At 48.6% G+C, this 19,470-nt stretch overlaps 1 protein-coding gene across 6 annotated transcripts in view; it reads right to left on the reverse strand.

Annotated features, from left to right (window-relative positions):
• Positions 1-19,470, reverse strand: part of CLCN5 (Cl-/H+ antiporter 5) — a 365,957-nt gene that overhangs the window by 182,345 nt on the left and 164,142 nt on the right. The window contains exon 1 of one of the 6 annotated variants that reach the window (XM_085630723.1): positions 15,038-15,202. The exons of the other annotated variants lie outside the window; for them this stretch is intronic. The gene's annotated coding sequence lies outside the window, so the exon portion shown is untranslated. Of the gene's footprint in view, positions 1-15,037; positions 15,203-19,470 lie in introns of those variants that run through there. 6 annotated transcript variants of the gene reach the window in all.

Genomic DNA, 19,470 nt, shown 5'->3' on the forward strand with positions numbered 1-19,470 from the left:
TGCTTCTAGCGATCACCAAAGCACCAACGGAAACAGCAGTCTCCTGAATCCAAAGAGCTTTCAATACTCTGCTCTCCCAGCCCTCTCATAGCAATCTCATAGCAATCTCTGAATCTTCATCCTGGGTCAGCTATGTCATGAACTATGCATGCAGATCAGCCAATCCAGAAAACGCTTTCACAGCGTGAGGCAGGCGGGATGGGGAAGGGGACTGAGGTTTGAGCGCTTCACTGCTGAAGAGCCTTGGAGGAGAAACGGATAGAGCAGGGCACGGGAAATGGAGCAGGGTGGAGACCATAGCAGCCTACGAAGCCTTTCCTACCCTCTTAATATTAAAAAAAAAAAAAAAAAGGTTTCCAAGCCCACCTCCAATATGCTGGGGTGGGGTGGATATAAAACCCTTAATGGACTTTGAACGTGAAGAGCCTCAAAGCTGAAATGGTACTCTATGCAGGAATTGTCAGCTCCCTCTGTGCTCGCTGTGCGATATTGGCTCCTCTTCACCTGTGACAGTGTGAAGAGAGAAAATACTATGCATCAGATGGAGGCAGTTGGCAGGTCTGATGCATTTGATCATATTACAAAACAAATGGAGCGTAAGGAAGCCTATGTCCCTGGTGCAACAGCACCAAATTAATCTGGAGGAAGAGTTTCAGTAAACTAAGGGTGCATGGTGGGGGAAGGGGGGGCGTGCCTTGGCCGAGTAGCGTGATAGCCGCTTGTTGAGCGAGCTCCGCTGGCTGGGCTTTCTATCCTTCAGAATCCTCCTCACAGCGCAATACTCCTGCCCCAGAAAGACCGCAATCACACTCATACCATTGTTTGCTACCGAACTGATGACCCAAGGACGGCCATAGCGAGAGCGGACATACGGCTGCAAGATACCCGGAGGCAAATATGGCAGACCGCAGCCTGTACTAGAGTGTCGTCCCCGCAGCTTGTAACGGAGGGCGCTTTACGGCGAGCTCCACTTTCAGACATCGACGTGGTCAACGCATAAGAGGTGGGGGACCTAGCACCGAAACAGGCGTAGACACGAACCTGTGCCTGAATAGCAGTGTGGGTGGCTGGTAGACCCGGTGAGTACAATCTCCCCAGACCAGCCGGGCCCTCGCTGGGCAGAGCACCCGAGGTCGGCGCCCATCGCCGCACTCGGCGAGCCCACTATGCCGAGTTGTGCACACTGGGTGGCTGGGCGATGTGGCGGGGGCTACCGCAGTGCTGGTCTAAGCCTAAGAATGCCTGACTTGGGGATGACCACAGGCGGGCCTGGTCGATCCGCGCACAAGCCACACCGGAGGCCGCGGAGCGCTGAGCAGTGGGGACCCGGGGTTTGCACTCGCCTGGGGCCGGCGGCGTCAGAGGCCATAAACATTGTACAAAAAGAAGCCTGCAGACACCTTCGCGGGCTCCCTCCGCCGGCTCTTAGATGAGGTGAGATTGACGGTGACTCTTGCTGCGGGCCCTCAACGTGTTGCTGAGACTGTGACTCGAGGGCCCCCACCCCCCATGGAGGTTGCCGACGCCAGCGGGAGGGTGCTCACTGGACCCCATTTCGACAGCAGAAGCGGCACTCATCGCTAAATAGAGCCCAGAGTGCCTGTCTGTACAGAGAACAATGGCTGCAATCCCCCGAGGCACGCAGGCGAACACCCGAAGGACCCAGTGGCCGGCACCGAGAAGAGCCACGGCGGCAAAGTGTCTGTCCATCGCACTGAGTACCAGACTGTGTGTGAGAGAGTTCTTGTGGCCTAGTGCTGGCCCTACTGGGCATGCTGTGGAGCCCGGTAGGGGGGGGGGGGGGGGGGGGGGAAGAGTAGTGGGGGAGGCATGCGGGGAGCTGGGCGGCGGGGCCTACATACCGGAGGTAGCTTAGGGGTCTGGGCGAGAGGGGCGGTGGGTGCGGGCTCGGGATGCAGCACAGCTCACGGTCCTCCGCCCCCGGGTTGCTCGGAGTCTGTGCTGAGCTGCGTATCGCGCTACCTTTGGGCCGGTGCTGGCGCCCACTCTGCCCAGAGGCCCACCAGGCAGACCTGCACGTCGCCCTACGGGATTCTGGACGTGCTCAGATACTCTTACGCCATCACAGATTGCATAGGGCATACTTCCAGTTTAAAATATGGGGAAAAACGATCCCAAACAGCCAAAAATTACACATTTGAAGGCAAGAGACACAAACCCAAACATGGACTCTACCTCTGAACCAGACTCAGACTCAAGCGCTTGGCAATCTGCGGGAGGAAGATCTGCGCTCCATCATGCTAGATGTCCGATCTAACCTTAAATCCATTGACACCAATTTAGACGCTCTCACGCCCAGATTAGACTCCATGAAGCGTCAGGTGGACACACATGAAACTAGACTTGACGCCCTAGATAACAAAGCAACCGAAGCTAATGAATTCCAAGTTGAAGCCAAACAACATCTCCTGAGTATGGAGAAAGTTCAATCTGTTATACAGGCCAAGAATGACGATTTGTAGGCGCGCTCCCGGCGCAATAACCTCCTCATAGCGGGTATTCCAGAAACTGCCATTTCCAAGATGGAACCATATATTGAATCACTGATGCGCAAATTGTTCCCCCAGGCCCTGTCCACTGTACTTGTGGTAGAGAGAGCACACAGAACGTTAGGTCCCAAGCCCCCAGTTGGCGGAACGCCAAGACCCATCATTGCCCGTAACATGAACTATCAGGATAGAGATTATCCTTAAGGCTGCCAGGAAACACGGGCCCATTACTCACAAGGGAAACAGCTCAATATTCCCTGACTTTACTCCACTGGTACAAGCCGTGCACAAGGAATTCCTTCCCACTAAAATGCTACTACAGAAGGCTGAGATTCCTTACGCAATGTTGAACCCGGCCAAACTCAAGATTTCATACGATGGTCAAGCGCATTTTTTTACGGACGCCAAGTCTGCTCATAAATATGCTAAACATATCTGCGCTGGGCAGAGATTGCCCCGGCTCTCACAGCCTGTGGAGAAAGATACTAAAACCAGCGACAATGACTGAGGGACAAGTGTAACTGCAAGCGGAATGTTCAATTTGATATATACCCTTGATTCCGGCCGCTTACTTACAGTATCGTTGCTTAAGACTCTATGGTTTATCCTTGATGCAGTCTTACACACACCACATGTAAGCTGATGTTATACTATGTAGCCCAGCCAGCTTGCCACACGGCAGGGGTGTAAGCCGGTAACTCATGCCCCCACTGGGAGAACTCCCATGGTTCACTTTGTTTATCTTGTTTATGGGGCTATTGGGGTGGAGGGGGTTCACAACCTGATTGGGGGTAGGTGTGGGTGGAGGGAGGACAATGGGGTTTAGGAATTGTTTAGTTTTCACAGAGGCACATTTGCAGCACCATCTGAGGAATTGCAGACACCTTCGCAGTAACATTTACTTTCATCACTCATGGACATCTAACTACGGCGGTCAGGGTTGGTACCCTGTTTTATCCAATCTGCTTATCGCAGACGATATCGGGGAACGTGAAACAATTGATGCACTCATGCCACTAGTCTCCCTTCTTCCATGAGGTGGCGGTAAAAACCATGGGCATGGGCTGTGACACCATTATTGGGGGGGGGAGGGGGGGGGGGGGGAAGACTTTAATGCCATCCTATGCGATGACCGCGACAGAGCTGGAGCCTCCCGTACAGTATATCCTAAATCTAGTCAGGCTCTCAACTCAATTCTGATAGACTCTCACTTAGTGGACATCTGGAGAGTCTTCAATCCACAGAAACACGAAGGCACGTGCATTTCCACTCAACACAGCTCCTGGTCCAGACTGGATTGGTGGCCACTGTCCGGAGATGTAGCAGCTTGGACTGTAGATACACAGATTCTTCCGAGGGCATTATCAGATCACTCTCCATGTACCTGCAGAGTGGCATTTCCGAACTCTGTACAGCGGGAGTTCACATGGAGATTGCACCCTTACGCTCTTCTAGATTCAGCTTTTCAAGCTGAAATTAAAAATTATATTACCGAATACTTCACCCTAAACACAGGTTCAGTCTCCTCTGCATCGATATTGTGGGAAGCATTCAAAGTCGTTATTAGAGGGAAATGCATTACACGCCAATCGCGGATTTTGAAATCGTTAAGAGGCACACTGAACCAATTAGAAACCAAACTTAAATCCCTAGAATCGCAATATTTCCAACATAATGATCCCTCTATACTGACTGTCACACGTGAGAAACTTTCCGAATTTAATGAGGAGGCCGCAAGGGAACTTAAGTTTCTAGGGAAGAATGCTACTGCCAGGAGATACAGGGATGGGGACTGTCCTGGGAGGACACTTGCAAATCTGCTCAAACCCTCTCATTGCTCCCCATTTATCACAGAAATCGTGGTCAATGACAGCGCATTAATCAGAGGCCCGCTGAGGTACATGAACACCTTACTGAATTCTACTCCTCGTTATATACTTCCACCGCACCACAAGCAGACTCTGACCTCATTCCTTATCTGGACTCGATAGAACTTTTATGGCTCGCAAATGCACATAGGGAATATCTGGTCGAGCCCTTTTCTGAAGAGGACATAGTACGGGTAATTAAGAGTCTTCCGCTAAATAAAGCTCCAGGTCTTGATGGCCTCATCACTGCGTTCTACAAGACCTACGCCACTATACAAGTGCCACATCTTGCGGAGATGTAGTCCGAATCTCTGGAGAATGGCTCACTTCCCCCGACGACAAGGGAGGCGGTTATCTCCACATTGCTCAAAACTGGCAAATCTCCCAATAAATGTGATTTGTACCGGCCCCTCTCTTCTTAATATAGAAAACAAAATATATGCAACGCTCCTCTCGAATCGACTTCAGTCCTTGCTTCCTCTAATCGCTCAGCCGGATCAGTCTGGCTTTATCCCTGGCCGTTCCACCTCCCACAATCTGCGAACATTTTTTTCCCTCTTGCATCAATTGGACCCCCACACTCCAGTGTTGGCCGCCTTCTTAGATGCCACCAAGGCATTCGACTCGCTCGAATGGCCATATCTTTTCACACTCCTAACTCGGCTGGGCTTCAGCCCCCTTTTTATTGCACATGTGAAGTTATTATATTCACAGCCGACCGCAAGACTTCGAGCAAATGGAATGATCTCAGCCCATTTCGCAATTACGTGCGGCACTAGACAGGGGTGCCCACTTTCACCCCTGTTGTTCGCCATTGTCATGGAACCCCTGGCGGCCAGAATCAGACAACACCACAAAACAAGAGGTATTGACATCCTGATGAGAGACATTATTATATCACAATATGCCGATGACATTGCCCTTTACATTCGGGACCCACAGGATAACCTTAACCCAGTTCTCCGCAAGCTCACAAGGGTCGGGGGGGCTTTCAGGGGTACATATCAACTGGTCCAAATCCAGCTTACTCCCTCTCACTCCTAATATTCCCATGTTTGAACCAGACTACTATATTCAATGGGCGGATGGCCCCGTAAGATATCTGGGGATCTGGCTCAGTGCTGACATTCAAGAACTTTGAAACGCAAATTTCGGCCGCACCGTGAACTAGTTGGAAGGGAAAATAGAGGTCTGGTCTAGGCTTCCTATATCCCTGGCAGGCCGCATCGCCATAGCTAAGATGATTGTGATTCCTAAATTCTTATACCTTTTCATAAACATACCTCTACAGCTCACACAATCATGCTTGAAAACATTACGTTCCTTGATGATATCCCTTGTTTGGGCTGGAAACCAACCTCGCATCGCGTGGGAAATACTTACATTGCCACTAGCACAGGGCGGACTCGGAGCCCCAGATCTGGCACTATACGCATATTGCGCGCAAGCGCAATTCCTGGACTATTGGATGTTTCCCACCCCATTTCAACCACACACAGCTGTAGAGACCGACATAGTTGCCCCATTACCACTGACAGTTGCCCTATATAAACCCTACAAACGACGCCAAATCATTATACACACGCCACACACACTCCGATGGGCCTGGGATCACCTCCGAATCAAAGCACGCCAAATCATTATACACACGCCAGACACTCTCCGATGGGCCTGGGTTCAACTCCGAATCAAAGCACATCAGTCAGTTCTATATGCTCCATCAATCCTACTGGCACAAAATCCACAGATTCCCGTAATTGAGGATTGAGGCAGTTCTGCAAAAAAAAAAAAAAAAAAAAAAAAAAAAGGTGCATGGTAGGAGGCACAGATGGTAACACTAGGCTGTTGCTATGGCTTTAAAGATCTCCTACAGCAGATGTCCAACACTGGTCCAGGAAGGCCACATCAATTCAACACGGTCTATAAGACAAATGATTATGTAAAGGTCCTCTCACTTGCATATCTCAAAAACTGGGCATGGATCGAATCCTGGTGAACCAATATAGGCTCTCCCTGGCCCACAAGGTTTTGCTGATGAATAAAATCAGCTTGGAGCGTGTATGCCAAGGTGCAGTTTGTGCCGAAGTAGAACGCTCCCCACGGAGACCACATCCCCAAACATTAATATTCCCAAACATTAATATGTGCAGACACGCGTTCGAGAGTTCACTAGGAGTACTCGACAATTTGAATCGCTTGCTGACTTGAGCATTCTTACAGGTTCCAACACTGAGGGACTGGCGGGAACAGTTGTGGGACATTTCCAGGAAGGGTCACTACCTACTCGAGGCATCACATATGAAAGTAGTATAGGATAATTACAATTCAGTGCTAAGCCCAGTTTTGCAACTCACAGTGCAATAGTAAGTAAGGATGGAATGAATTATTCAAAAGGCAATATTACATTACACCTGCCACAATGGGTCCTGTTCAAAGACGTTTCGCACAACTGCAAATTAAATCAGTAGTAACCATAACTAGTAATACAATGAGACCTGCAAAGCAGAAACAATCTACTAAGTAACAAATAGCTGGATCCTATTTTGCTAGTGTATGTTTCTGGCCAGCATGACACGCTATGCCAAAGTACAAGGAAATATGCATGGCTGGATAGCTTCTGTGGATACAGAGTGTGAAAAACAGACAAGAGTCAAAGTGCACAAATGACGACCTGTGGCTGTTTTTCGAAATATTAAAAACAATGCACACCAGAGAGGCGAGTTTCCTCAATCAGAGGTCTTTGAAGCATTGGGCACACGTTACAAACGGTGAATAGCTTGCTGGGAGGAAATGCCAAAAATAATTAAAGTATAGAAATAAAGTTTCCATTCCTCATCTAAGGAGGAAACTACTTAACTTTTGCTGTATTTTTTCTAATGAATGATTCCGCAGATTCCTTACTTGAACCCTCCCGTGATTGGCACTGCTGTTAAAATGACAAAGGTAGTACAACAACCGTGCTGGATGCAACATCACATTAAGTATATATGGTGTCATGGTCCCAGAGACATCAGTTCAGTCCATGTATTCCACATTCCCATCAAAGCCACCATACAGAGGACAGAATTAGCCTGCAAGCAAGAATTAGAGTTAGAGTTAATGGCCGAATACCACTGCCAATCCCTATTAGCAGAGGACAAGGCAGGGATGCCCCCCCCCCCCCCCCCGCCGCCAACCATCTTTTTTTCAGGTGGTGTGTTGGACTTGGTCCTTCTTGCAAGGTCATCCCTAAACTTTTTGCCTTCCTCCTAACCTTTTTTTTCTAACATGGTGTTGGTGGTTTTAGGACTCTGGGCACTTTAGCACTGGTTAGCAGCGCAGAGTGCGTGTGCTCTCTGCCCTCCGTAGACTAACATTGGGAACTCCCCCCTTATGGGATAACTCCAAAATAAAACAAGATAAGTATGGCATGTTTGGTATGTGTGGAATGGAAATGATAAATGCTGCGCAATATTGTGCGCAGATTTACTTTAACTATTTTAGGAATGCCACTTTTAGAAGTTGGCATTTCTGTGTGCTGTGTGCCTGCCTGCATGTCTGTTTCTAGAAGTGACCGGGGCTGGTTCCCAGGGTGGCTCCAGGGAGGCAGGGTCAGGCTGAGTGGGAGGTCTGCAACTGGAGTACTGGGCAGAGGAATCCCCTGTCCCTGAATAGGTATGTGCCTGTCCTGTACAATGCTAGCTCCGCCCCCCTACTAACACCCCTCCCAGTGCCAGTTAGGACTGGAACTTCCAAGACCCTTCCAGAAACCCCTGCCCCTAGACCCTTCCAGAAGCTTCTGCCCCCTTCTAGACACAGGGCAGAAAGGTGTATAAATACAGGGGCTGTGATCCCATGTGGTTGTTGTGCTTGTGCTGACTTGGTGGGGGACACTCTGCCAGGAGGAACCGCCGCGGGACCCAGCGTGCTGGCCCCTGTGACCAACTTTGCCCCTCTACCTTCTACTGGACTGGGATGGAGCTGCGCTGGAGCCAGGGCTGCTGCACTTCAAGATTGCCATCCTCACTGCGTTTGACTGTCCCAAGGGATTGCTACTCTGCTGGGGAAGAGCTGCCCTGTAGTCTACTGACCTTTGCCCAACCCTGCCCGCTTCCGTAGCACCTCGGGAGAGCTATATTTTACCCAGGACAAGAAGGAGCGTAGATCCTGCAGCATAGTTATTACTGACGTGCTGCGAGGGAATCCCGGCGTGTGGGATTCCCCCTGCGTGTGGCCAAGAACAGCGGGAGCCCACCCCGCGTTATCCGTATTTTTTCAGCCTCTCGCAGGTGCCCACCCCGCATTTCTGCAGTTTGGCGGGTGCCCACCCCGCATTTATGATTTTGTTAGGCGGGTGCCCTACCGCATGCACCTGTTGCCTCGCGGGTGCCCACCCCGCTTACATTTTTGTGGCAGTAGCCCACCCCGCCTTATGATTATTTAAAATATGGGTGCCCACCCCGCTTATGCTGCCTAAAACGGGAGCCTACCCCGTATTGCCGTGAGGACTGCCGCAGCTGAGCCAAGCGGGACGCATGGACGGGGCCTCGCGGCCGGAAGCAGGAAGACATCCAGAGCCTCGCAGGCCCACGTGGGAGTCCCGGTCCCAGGAAAGGGGACCGGGTGAAGTCAGGCGTCACGGCTGGAATGAAGTCCCGGAGGGCGGCATGCCTACGTGTGGCTCCCGTGTGTGAGGGAGAGCCACGCGGTGCTGGCAGCAGGAAGAAAACAGAGGCCCAGATCTGTTCGGTGGGGCTCCCATGTCTGGAGAGAGCCCCGCATGCCGAGAGAGGAGACCGGAGCTGAGAGCCGGCCAGGTGGAATCCGAGGCAGGAGCCTACCCCACCTGCACTAATACACACACATATATATATATATATATACACACATACACACTACTGGCGGTCGCCAGTAGATAGTTGTAGTTAGGACCGTGTTTCCATAGGAAATCCGCAACATTCTATTTGGAATAACTTTGGCGCCGGTCGACGAATCCTCGCGAAATTTTCAAAACTAATGGGGCGCTCCGCTCCGCTCCTACCCTGAAAGTCTCGGGGGGATTCGTCAAGCGGGGGCTGAGAAAAAAGGGGGGTCCCAAAACGCGTTTTCCCCATGCATTTTCCCATAGGACCTTTAGTCCGAGCTACAGCCCGAACGGCTGAACAGAATTACTTGAAATTGGGCAGAGAGGTAGTCCTCAGGTCAGGGATGTGCCTTTTGCAGGTTTGGTGTAAATCTGTTCAGTAGGTCCTGAGAAAATAGCATTTAAATCAATATATATATATCTGTAAGCGAGCTCCGTGCGCTTACGGTAAGTTTACCGTACGCGTATGGTGCCGTGTGCGAGCTCAATTCTGATTGGTGGTTACATGACTGTAAACATTCGAATCGGTCGAAATCAGAAAGTATCGGCCGCCATTTTCTGTCTCTCGCACTGAAAAACAAAGGTTGATAACATGAAAAGGGGGCAACGAAGAGAGTTGCAGACCCCCTAGCGTTCGTCAGGGGGTTCACGAAGGACCAAAAAGTATGAAAAATAAATTTAATAATTTTTAAAAAAAATCGCGGAGTCCGCGTACGGTAAGCTTACCGTACGCGTACGGTAAAAAAAAAAAAAAAAAAAAAAAAAGAATTAACAATCACATTTAATATATAAATCTAAGGACCCCCAAGGGAGAAAAAAACAATTGATATTTTGTAAAAAATGGCGAGGCGTGCACGGTACGAAATGCGCAACGTGGGCGCTCGGTGCGCGCAAAGATTAAAAATACATACATAACTTAGCATTTAAAAAAACGTACAAATTCACTGAAAAAACCATAGGTTTCACACACGTTATAGTTCGGAATTAGCATTTAAAAAACCTTGCAAATTCACTTAAAAAACCATAGGTTTCACACAAGTTATAGTTAGCTGTACATTTCACTCGTAAAAAAACAATGAAATTCCACGTTATAGTTAGATCAGGTAACTATAACTTGCGCGACCGCAATGTGTCATTTCAGATGTCATCATTGATGTCATGAGTGATGTCACTGACCATGTCATAAGTGATGTAATATGTGACGTCATCAGCAGTTTATTGTGGGCGCGCAAGTTATAGTTACCTGATCTAACTATAACGTGGAATTTCATTGGTTTTTTACGAGTGAAATGTACAGCTAACTATAACTTGTGTGAAACCTATGGTTTTTTAAGTGAATTTGCAAGGTTTTTTAAATGCTAATTCCTAACTATAACGTGTGTGAAACCTATGGTTTTTTCAGTGAATATATATACACATATACATACATATATACACACACAGACACACACACACACACACACACACACACACACACACACACAAAACAGAAGCAAAGAACTATGGGTAGTTCCCAAGTTTAGGTGGAGAGTAGCTCCTGTATAGAGAGCATTCTGCAACACCAGCAACATGCTGAATCTGCTCACCTCAAATATCTGTTTTTCTAGCAAAGCTTTAAAGCATAGGATTAGCATAGTGCCATTCACGACGAGCTGTAAAATGACAAAAGTCTTTTACCACTCAAGGCACAGTATTACAGCTTTGAATTGATAAAATACCATCCAAGCCAACCTGGAATGAAAAAAAGCAACCCCTGAAGCGTTTTGCTATCTTTATAGCCCTTCAGAGAGGTTTAGTTTTGTCCAAAAACAAGGGCGCACCCAGTATAAGTCAAAACAATACCCTTTCAGGGTTAGAGTGACACAGATTATGCAAAACAGAAGCAGAGAACTCTGGGTAGTTTCCAAGTTTAGGTGGAGAGCAGCTCCTGAATAGAGCACCTGCAAAACCAGCGATATTCTGAATCTGCTCACCTCAAATGTCTGTTTTTCTAGCAAAGCTTTAAAGCATAGGATTAGCACAGTGCCATCCACGCTGAGCTAGAAAAGGGCAAAGTCTTCTGCCATTTCTACAGCAAAGTTATTAAGAATAGGATTATCACACTGCTATACATGCAGAGTTGTAAAACGAGAAAAGCCTTTTACCCTGAAAGGGTATTGTTTTGACTTCTGCTGGGCGCTCCCTTGTGTCTGGACAAAGCTAAACCTCTCTGAAGAGCTATAACGATAGTGACACTTGTGTCCGGGGTTGCTTTTACTCATTATGCCCGGCGTGGTAAAAAGGCTCTTGATTGGATTGTCTATGCTTAATGCTTCATTGTTATGGGTTAAAATCAAAATAGGTTTAAAATACAGAGTATAGAAGAATAACTAAAGTCAATAGATAAAGGCAAGAACGGACAAACCTCCAGAGAGGTGGTGAGAAGGTGGAAAGGAATCTGGGGCTTAATGAGCCATCAGACAGAATGCTACAAAAGGCAGAAGGAGGATTACTCCAGCTGATGCCTTACTTGAGCCACCCCACAAGCATCATTTCTGCAGGACAGTTGACAACAGCTCACCGAAAATAATAAAAAATCAGACCTGAAAAGGTCTGAAGGGCTGCTCTTCCAAACGGAGCACGCTCCCTATCCTCTGAAAACAGTAATGTTCTCCAAAAGAACGCACCGAGGGTTAGGTTGCGGTCTCACAATTCCTCTGAATAAGACCCTTTCTCAGCACAGTGGATGTAAATACTACACCCTTTCAGAATGAACATACCAATTAAAGCCAATCCGTAATGACCAGAGGAATCCAAATAGAGATGGCTTGCATCCCCACAACCTTAACTAGACCGGAACTCACGAACAGGCCGTGCACTCTAAACATCGAAAAAACATAGTTGCCCTATTGGACAAGCTTTCGGATCCTGTGCTGAAGGCACCAAAAGAAAGTAAGGGATGTGATGGTGATACACAATGGCGTTCTCTAGACTGTACACCTGGGGCCGTTACAACTGGTGATCCTCGCGACTCTGCTACTGATACTACAACAGTAACCTCTTGCCATGGTAAGCCGCTATGAAAGAAAAACAATGCCTGGTCCAGTCTGGAACCTAAAATATTTCAAGTAAGGAACTCGCAGGAGCAAGCAAACATTCAAAACATCCATTAGAAACAAGTGGCCAAAAGGAAAAGGCTCAGAAGAGAAGGAGGACTGTAAATCCTGAAGTCAACGATAAAGCGATGACTCAAACGGTGCCATTTTTATGTGCCCGGGACGTCTTGCACATTACACAACTTACAATCTGCATCATTCAGGGTATTAGAATTGCTTCTTGCGGTCACTCTTTTCCCAAATGTATGCATTTTGGCAGAGAGATGCATACATACGAGAGTGGGACTGATCTGTGGATTTGTTTTTCATTATTTACTTTGCTATTACTTATGCAGACGGTCATCTATGAAAGCATTAGGTTGGTAGCGTTGTTCGGTGACACATGCAAGTATTGCGCAACTCTTTATTGAATTTGCAGGTGAAGAACTGCAGTACAATTCCTGTCTCCCGATACTTCCCACTTGTGTGTCCGGGTCAGTCTTTCAGCCCATGTTAATGCCGTCCTTGTGTGCTTTCACACCGCTTTCTGCGTATCTCTCGCGAGTCCTACACCTCTAACATAAAGTGTGTAATGTGCAACCATCATATCACAGACGATGTTGGAGCAAATAAAAAAAAGTTGGATGGGATTAGGAATCAGTACTTGGGAAAGCCAAACACTGCTCTGTAACGCCATGTGACCGCCTCTGTGCTGGGCTGTAGGCTTACACGGTTGTGGTATTTGTAGCTATGTAAGGTGTCCTGTGTCTTGGTCTCAAGATGTAACCTGGCCACACATGACCGGGAATTTAGTCCATATTATCCATGTTGTATAGGATGCCAAAAACCCATGGTTTTGCATGGCCATACAGGTCATGTATACCTAGCAGAAGGCCTCACCTGCGCAGGGCTACTTTCAAATGGCGTACTGCTGTACGGTGCGTTTCAATATACACGAGTCTGGTCTAATATCAGGGTGCTTGGCTACCGCACGGGTGAAGCTGTAGTCGGCATCCAGGAGCACCGTACGTTTATGGAGCGGATATGTTTTCAGTTCCTGTACAAGTATCCTGCATCCTCGGGTGGTATTAATATGACCTGCATGATCGGAGGGCTGGTAAGCTGGCAACAGCAAAGAAAGCTTTCTTATTGTTGACAATGTCTTAATTTGGCAAATGTGAGGCGCTGTGGTGCAATGGACTGGAGGGCATCCAGCAAATGCATAAAGAATCTAGGTGAGACGCTGTGCGACACCCCAGTGACTTCTGCATGTATGCTCTGGAAGGAGATCAGTGCCAGTCGATTCAGCACAGGAAGTACTTGAACATGGGCTGGTAATGCATGTGACCCATCTTTTGATGGCACGTGGGAGGGTGCTAAGTCTTCTCGTGCCTTGGTACTGTGTTACTTCTATCCGTTGGCTTGCTTGCCCCCTCAGTATGCATCACCCACAGGTTATAGATGTGTTTTTCTGTACAGCTTTCCTACTTTGCAATTTCTACCCAACTGCAGCAGTCAGTTTGTGTCAGCTTCCTGCACCCTCCATGTCTATCCTCTCAAGGAGGGCATTTCATGCAGCTTTAACATGGAGCAAAAGACTTTCAACTGCTTCGACTGCACACAATTTTTCACAGACTGTAAACCTGTGCTACTTTGAATTCTTGGAATGACTGATTTCACTAATAAGCTTTAATTGTAATCCCCTGTAAACCCAACCTCCTCTGAGGGATACCAATGACCCACCCCCTCCTCCCCTGGCCCAAACTAATCCCAACGTAAAGGAAGAGGACAGCAGGGTCCCGTTTCAGAAAAGAAAAAAACACAAGAGGTGGTTACCACATGGTACTCCTAGTATTGGGTACCGGACTGTGTCAGTAAACCTCTACTGCTTTAAGGGCCATGTGCATGAACACATTGTCCCACAGACACAGAATGGGCCTTTGATGCATCTGGGCCCAAGTCTGCTGGGCTCAGAGGGGCGCAATCACGAGAAGGTCCTGGCGCTGTCAACTAACGAGGATGAACACTACTGTTGGAAATCAGTATGTGACGAGAGTAGCGCCCGCGCAAGCGAGTGTTCGTAAGACAGCGCAACAAGCGTGCACCCAGGTAGGTTCTCCTAGTACTTTATTCAGTAAACGCCAGAATGTCCAGATTCAAGGCAGGTCAGAAGATGCTGAAAGGCAGTCTGGTGGCTCATGCTAAGCAGACTGGTGGGCCTTCGTCTCATCCCGCTGCGGGCACCCGACTGCATCAGCAGTACGGACATCAGTGGCATCCTTTAATACACAAATAGTAAAATGGTGCCATCTGAAAGCAGACTAGGCAGTATGACTGAAGCCAGCACTTCCCTCCATTCACAAAGACCAGCACATGGCCCACTGACACCGAGAATACTAAGCTGCAGCCAGCTGGTGCATCCTCAGAGACCTCAGAAAGAGTCCACACCGACTGACGATGACATGATGGGTGTAAAAGAAAGAACCGGGTGCTACGAGGTCAGAACGTCTGTAGACAAATTGGGGCTCCTTCGCTTTTATCGTTAAAGAAACACAAGAATTATATGGAAATCGAAATTGTTATTTAAAAGGTGTGACCTAACGAAGCATCAATTGTAAATAAACAAAATGGATTCCTGAAGTAGATCTTAAGTTTCAGGTAAGACCTCGTACAGAGAAAGCAAACACAGGAGGACTTCAGAATCGAACCGGTGCACGCGTGCTCCACAAGGAACCCTCTTACCCTCGCAGGCATCAGCTGGGCCTCAGGAACCTCGGCTGTGGCGATGGGCAGTTTCTCCTCTGCAGCTCAACGAAGGCAAACATCGATCTACTGTAATCAGAGCCTGGGCTCTCTGCCCTCTCTCCTTCTCCACCCCATCCAGCCACGCTCGCTTGTCTTGTTTACTTAGCGTACCCTTCTCCCATCTTCCTTTCAGTAGAAAAGCCACACACAAACACGAGCCTCTCCGCCGGACGCCTTTTTTTGGGTTTCGACCCCTTAGAAAAACTTCCTTTGGTGACGGCATCTGCAGCTCCGGAGCATATTTCCCTGCCGAGTGCAAATGCGCTCCAGACTTTCTGGCATGATGTCAGCGCTGCGGTCACGTGACCCGAGCCGTGGCGCTCTCCGGGGAGAGGGGGATCTGTGCTAAGTGGACTCGGAAGGAAGGCTTCCACGTGCCCCCACGCCCCCTGCCCATGCTGCTTCAGAAATCAACAGTGGCCGCTGAGAGTTAAAGGGGCAGATCAGGTATGGAAGCTAGCAGCGGTGTCAAGGGCCTGAATACATGCGAGAAAAATTACCAAACTCTCTAATTTAGTCAGTGACAACAGCTATAATTGGGGTGCAGTGCACACCCCTCAGACCCATGGGGCCTGGTGCCACAGCACCTGATGTACTACTGATAGCTAGGCTCCTGGGAACCTAGTCCGATAACGTTGGAGGCCTCTGCAGAACCCCCCACCCCTTCTCACTAACACTAAGGGGTCTGCCTGGCCAGTCTCTTTGTATATGCCTGTGGTAGTTCCTCGCCACCCCCTCATCAAATTGTGCACAGAGGCATCGCTTTACGTGACACGCGGAAGTCCGTGAGGCTCTTTGAGACTAAAACATTTAGAATCCAGTGAAAACCGGGGGCAGTGGGGAGGTGTGACTGTGGGCCGGTGAGCAGATGCACGCCTCCCATGCCATCCACAGAGGTCAACCTCTTCGCTCAGAAACGTGGGAGACCTCAAGGGTTTGACTGTTAATAGGGGAATGAACACTTTTTTGGGGGGTGATAGGTTTGGAAAGTTGGCGACACCAGTAAAGCCTATGGAGGCATTTTGTCAGACTGGTCACTAAACAGAGCCCAGGACTCCATTCACAAAGCGCTTGCCTGCCTTAATTGGATTTTAGCGCTATTTAAACGAAGCAGTATGGGTCCTACCTGCAGAGATGGACTGGATCCCAATGGAATAGTGAAGGGGCTCCGGTGCCTTCCCTGGCTCCGGCATCCCGCGGCTGGAGTAAATCTGAGGCTGGGCAGAATCCGCAGTGAGTCTGAAGTATGGGCAGAATCCGCAGTGAGTCGTAAGTATGGGCAGAATCCGCAGTGAGTCGTAAGTATGGGCAGAATCCGCAGTGAGTATGGGCAGAATCCGCAGTGAGTATGGGCAGAATCCGCAGTGAGTATGGGCAGAATCCGCAGTGAGTATGGGCAGAATCCGCAGTGAGTATGGGCAGAATCCGCAGTGAGTCTGGAGTATGGGCAGAATCCGCAGTGAGTCTGGATTGTGGGCCGAATCCGCAGCAAGTCTGGGCTGATGTGTGTGGGCCGATCCCGGAGTAAGTCCGTAGTATGGCCTGAATCCGGAGTGAGTCCGGGGTGTGGGTGAATCTCGAGCCCGTCGGGTTGGGGCAGCTGGAGTGCGCCCGGGTCAGTCGCCGCTGGTGTCTCTCTCCACACCCGGGCCCAGCAGCTCTTTATGTGCAGTGTCCCCGAGGGGGCGTGTCTTGTCGTCACTCACGGGGCAGTGGGATTTCCCAAAAGGGCAGCCCCTTGTTTTCTGCCCCCCACCCCTACCTGCTGGGTGAGACCATGGAGGAGGGTGTCACACCCGCGAGGTGCTTCTATGGGCACCCTTAGCAGCAGGGGTCACACCTCACACACAGGACAGTGAGCAAAAGACAGGCAGGAACAGCACCCAGAGGGTGAGGGCAAACACGAAAAACCCGATAGGGACCCGGCTCGACACCTGCTTTTTAGAACTGCAGGTGCACAGCAACGGCGGGACCCGTCCCACTTAAAGCCCTGGGCTGGTATATACAGGTACAAGGCGGACGACACCCGCCAAATGAGGGTGATCTGTCAGATATGACCAGGTCTGTCAGCGATCTACCGCTACTTCTAGTATCACCGGCGCTTTAAATGGGCAGGTATTGTCCGGTACGGAGTACCTGCACTTCATTAATGTGAAAAGGATAGTAGCTGTACTTCTCAGCACTACTGCAGTACATTCAATGGGAGACGGTCTGCACTTCTCAGCAGGTTACTCTTGAAGAGTGAGTCACAGCAATTCTAGATTTCAGTTGAAGGCAGTGAGTTTCACCCTGGCCCCCGCAGGGTGCCCGTCATGGTTCACGTGTGCCCAAAGTCAGCAGACACAGTGTTTCGTATTGGTTATCTTTATCTATAGGTGAGCTAGTCCAATTGTTGCAAATGAAATGAATCAGGACTACAACTCCCAGAATGCTTCCACATGTTACAGAAAGATCAAGACTAGAAAACTGGCGTCTGTTGTAACTCACAATATAGAACACCACAAGTACTCTTCAGAACAGGGAAATCCCAGGTACGTCCCATCTGGTACTTTTCTTCTTTGAGAGCATGAGGGAAGTGTGGGAATACAAGCCGGTACAGAAAACTGGCCTCCTTCTGCCAACAAAGGAGGGCACTAACATGCTGCAGAGTGTTTGGTCTTCTAGTTAACGTTATTAGTTTATCAAACCCCATCACTTACCCCACTTTTTTTTAATTTTTCAATTTATAGCATTCTGTTAAAGACAGTTTTAACTGTATGTTTCTAGGCGTGGCGTCTTTAACCCCCCTCCAAAAAAAAGGTGCCTTCTTTCCTAAGCACAACTATTATAACATTGCATCATTAAACACGTTTCTATATAGCACATACTACTAAATATTTATATTCATAGCACTATAAATAACAGAGTCACTATCACTTAACCCAGTGGCACTTGATTTGACAAGACTTCCGAAGGATGAAGGCCGAGTCGACCATGCAGGTGTTCTGTATGGTGCACATACATGAACGGTATGCTGCACATACACTGCAGCAGCAGGCATATCATTAATAAAGCTTCCACATCAGTCTTCTATAATACAGGCCCGCCTCGGAAACTTTCCAGGGACTGTATTTAGTGTAAATCAGGGAGCCGGTGCAATCGTTGGGCTACAATGGCAAGTTCCAATCACACCAGCCTGAAAAACAAGGGGTTTGTGTAGTTACAAAGATTTCTCACACATTTCTTGCAAATACTAGGATTACTACTTTTAGTTCTCAAAGCTTACTGCATAAATGAACAGGACTTTTGCGCTCCTCTGAAGATGTTTAGAGAAAAAAACCCCACTAATATCCATTCAGTTGCACGATCTAAAGGAAAACATTTAAGTTAACTCGTGAGAAGACAGTATATCCATTTTCAGCGGCAGGTAGCAATCATGAGGAAATATTAACACCTGCAAGATTTGCCTGGGAAACAAGCCAATACGCTGATGATACAGACCTCTCTACTTGAAAGCCTCCTCTACCCAGGACATCCAGTGCCTCAACTACAAATCACCCAGACCTGGGCGCCCACCACCTACCTGAACCCACTCAAGACAGAATTTCTGTTATTTACCAACAGTACAAACCTAGCTCGACATGAAACTTGAAGGCTTCGAAACCAAACTTTCACCAAATGCCAAGTTTATGGGATTCACACTGGACACTAACCTCATCCTCCAAAAACACAGCTTAAACTTTTTTTTTTTAAATATAAATGTGGCCTGGTATAGCTCTCTTCTAAAGAAAGAAATATTGTTTCTTCCAGTCCAGAAAGGGACTTCAGAACTGCTGTTCAAGCCCTCATACTCCTGCATCTCAAAGGTGGTAAAATCTTGCTCCATGGCCTCACGGACTCACGCTGGCACCAAATCAGGGCACCCTACACACAGCAGCATACCTTGTCCTAGGCCTGAAGAAATATGATCACATTACCCCCATCCTGATGGACCCCGCTGCCTCCTCTGGCCAATGCACACCAGTTTCAGAACCATCTGCCTCTTTTACAAAGCCATCACAACAGCAGCCCTGCTTAGCTTGCAGATACGTTCACCATCTCTGGCGGGCCTGGACACACCCTCAGCCAGGACACCATCAAACTGCAGATTAAAAAGACAACAAACAAGGCAGGAGGCCTTTTCCATCTATGCACCCTGGATCTGGAACATCCTGGTATCCATCAAGACTGCCCCAACGATGCTCCAATTTAGGAAAGAGTTGCAGACTCACCTCTGTGAATAACACGACATCAAAATGCATTAACTGTTCACAGCCCAGCTATCGCTCCTGTCACTCATTAACTTTATGTTATCTTGGACTCTGTAGAGCTCTCCACTGCTTTTGGCTAGG

Source organism: Triturus cristatus, chromosome 10 (genome assembly GCF_964204655.1).
Source record: "Triturus cristatus chromosome 10, aTriCri1.1, whole genome shotgun sequence".
In the NCBI taxonomy this organism is placed as follows: Eukaryota; Metazoa; Chordata; class Amphibia; order Caudata; family Salamandridae; genus Triturus; species Triturus cristatus.